Source organism: Dama dama, chromosome 2 (genome assembly GCF_033118175.1).
Source record: "Dama dama isolate Ldn47 chromosome 2, ASM3311817v1, whole genome shotgun sequence".
Classification (NCBI taxonomy): Eukaryota; Metazoa; Chordata; class Mammalia; order Artiodactyla; family Cervidae; genus Dama; species Dama dama.
Window position 1 is genome coordinate 472,434 of NC_083682.1, and position 3,254 is coordinate 475,687.

Below are 3,254 nucleotides of genomic sequence, written 5' to 3' on the forward strand. Positions count from 1 at the left end.
CAGAGCGCCCGCGCGGCCTCCCCTGGCCGCGACCGCCTGGCCTGGGGCTTTGTAGGAGTAATTAAACAGATCCCGGGTCACCTGCTGGGAAGGCTTTGGGGGGGCCAGGAGGAGGCACCCCCACTGGCCCCCATCTGGTCAGTTAACCCTTTCCTTCCTTCGAGGAAGGTCCTGGTTGAGCCCTGGGCTGGGCAGTGGGACGACACGGAGGTGCATGCCTGGGAACAGGGGTGCCCGTGACCTGGGAAGGCTGCCTGGGTTCACACCCTCCTCTGAGAGCTGCCCTCCCCCACGCACCCCCACCCGACTCTGCTCCCGGGCCAGCGGCCTCCTCCCCTGTCCTGGTGGCCCGTCCAGCGGCCCTGCCCCCACTTTGGCAGCCCCCTCAAAATCAGAATGCAGCTCCGGGCCTGCCCACCGAGGCCTGAAGCCCAGGAGAGGGGCCAGGGGTCTGGGTGGGCTCAGGGAGGGCCAAGCACGCACCTGCAAGGCGCTCAGCCATCCTCTGCCCAGGTGGCCAGGCCCAGGGCGAGAGCAGCTAGCTACCCACCCCCCGCCACGGCATGACCCCCCGTAACCTGAGGCAGCCCCTCCTGGACTTCACCTGGGCCCTCTCAGTCCCTGGCCGTGGATGCCGCGCCGCTCCCCAGTGCTGTGGCTGAGCGCTCTGGTCAGGGACCCTGACCACTGAGCTGGCCACAATTGGGTGCCAAGTCCTTCTCTGGAAGGAGCTCCTGTGGGCTGTGAGGTGACAGCATCAGGCCCAACCTCAGGATGTTAAGCTGTTCCATGGAAAGAGGGGCCACCCGTTCCCTCTGTGGGTGAGCACCCTTTCCTTCTCAAGGGCTCAGCTGCCACCTCCTCCAAGTAGCCTCCCCTGACCACCTGCAGGACCAGCCTGTCCATATCACCCTGGGAGAGACTTGCTCTCAGGGAGCTGAGCACTGAGGGATGGGGAGCCTATACAGGATGCTGTGTGCCTGCACCACATGGGCAGTCACGGAGGGAGAGGGGCCCTGGGCGGGACTCTGGCCCTGGTGGCTGCTCCAGCCTCCAGCAGCTCCTCCCCTTTGAAGCAAGAGGACGGCCACAGCACGTACCCTGGATCTCTTCCAGGGAGGAGCCCCAGTGCCCAGGGAGGGTCTCCCAAACCCAGGGGGAGCCCCAATGCCCAGGGAGAGTCCTCCAAACCCAGGGAGGAGCCCAAATACCCAGAAAGGGCCCCAGATGGTACAACCGAGCCTGGGCAGGATACCTGCTCCAGAGCTGGGCTGGTGATCCCTCTGAGAACCTCAGACTTGAAGTGAAGACCAGGGAGGGACCCATTGGGCTGAGGGCAAGGTCAGGGTCAGAGTCAGGGTCAGGACTGGAGCAGGGGCCCTGATTGTGGCCGCCGGCCCTGCCGTGGCTCCACGTCCCGCAGGTCCACATGCCACACCTGTGCCCTGAAGCCCATCTCTGCCGTGTACCTGTTGGGCCTTCTGTGGTCACTTCCGGTGGTCGGAGCTAGTTTCTGCTGCTGCCAAGAGGATCTCCGCCGACAGCAGCCACACTCAGTGTGGACACCAGCTGCTCTGCCCACCCCCCAGGGTCTGCGTGGAGAGAGGCCACGCCCCATCTCCTCTCCTGTGCTGGGGACGGGGTGACCGTGGCCCTGACAGGCCAGGCCAGTAAGTGCCCCTCTCGTGGGGGTGGGGACGTGGATGCGCTAGAGCCTGCTGCTATCCCTGGGCTGTCCCCACTGGTCCTGTGTGCAGACTCCAAGAAGGGGACAGGCTGGAAGAGGGGGACAAGGCAGGGGGAAGGGACATGGTGGGCCAGGGAGGGACAAGCTGGAAATGGAGGGCAAGCTGGGCAGGGGAGGGGCATGGAGGAAACGGCGGACAGGTGGGCCGGCGGGGACAGGTGCAGATGCCGGAGTCTGGCCGACCCGGGGGCCCACCAGGTGCCTCGAGGGTCCCAGCACTGGGCAGGCCCACTGATGCCACGCGTCTCCGCACCTCAGCAGAGGACCAGCACCCTGAGGCCACTGTGCTGCGCTGACAGAAGCCGACCCTGCCCTGTCCCTGGGGGCTGCGTCTGGCAGGAGATGCGGTCAGAAGGCGATGCCGTTGGAAGCGCTGACACAGAACTGAGGGTGTAACCCATGCTTGGCGCCCGGACAACTTCTGGAAACCTCCTGACGTCCAGCGTGACCCAGAGCCAGCTTCACAGGCTTAGAAAGCATACATTTTGGAAAGTGCCCCCAAAACACATGGTCCCCAGGCTTCCGTCCTGAGGAGAAGCTGCCCCTATCCCAGGAGACCCTTGCCCAGGATGGCCTCCCTGCAGGGTCTGGTCCAGAGATCTCTGCACTGCTTGCAGGGGGCCCCTGGCCGGAGCCGGACACCAGGAAAGGACCCGGCACCCTTTGCCTGTGGGCTTCATGCCTGCTTCAGTCACCGCTTTAGCCTTTTCATGTTTGGGGTGACTCCTTCCAGGGGTACAGCCATCTCCAGCCCGTTCTGCCGAGACTGACATGCCTCCCCAGCCCTCTTAAGCTCTGCAAACCCCAGGAGGCCGGGCCTGGCCTTCCCTGAGGCGGTGGAGGTGTGAAGACCAGCTGAATAAAACCCGAATAAGCCCACTTAGTCTGTACAGGCCGAGCAGAGCGCTGGCAGAAACTTCTGGGGGCAGGGCCCTCCCCTGCAGCCAGGCTGGGCGTGGGGACAGGCCCTGGGGCTCCTGGGCGCACAGCCTCCTCCCTTGGGCCTCCAGCCAGCCCCTGGGCTCACTCGGAGCCAGCGGCATCCCCAGAGGCCATGTGCGATGGACTGAGAACCTTCTGGAAGCAGGAGCCGGGAGATGAACGTGGCAGAACCGTGCAGGGGGCAAGCGTCGGGGTCAGAGTCTGTGACTGGGGCAGAGCCTCCACCTCCTCAGTGAAGAGAAGGCGGGGCACCGCAGACCCAGGGCTCCCCCGGAACTGGCGCTGGGCACAGATGGGCCAGGCTTGGGAACCCACCAGGCCCAGGCTGCCGCCTTGCTGGGTGGGACAGCTGGGCTGGGGCAGGAGCCGTGCTGGGCAGGTCCCCAGCGGCCCAGCGCACTCTTGCAGAGGAGGGCGACAGGCCAGGGCACCTCATCACCCCTGAGCCTGGACAGTGGGGTGTGGTCTTCCCGGCTGGCGGCTCTGGGACCTCTGCCGGGCAGGGCCCTTCCATTCATTCAAGCTTCTGAGCTGCAGGAAGAACAGCTCCACGGGAGGTCAGGGC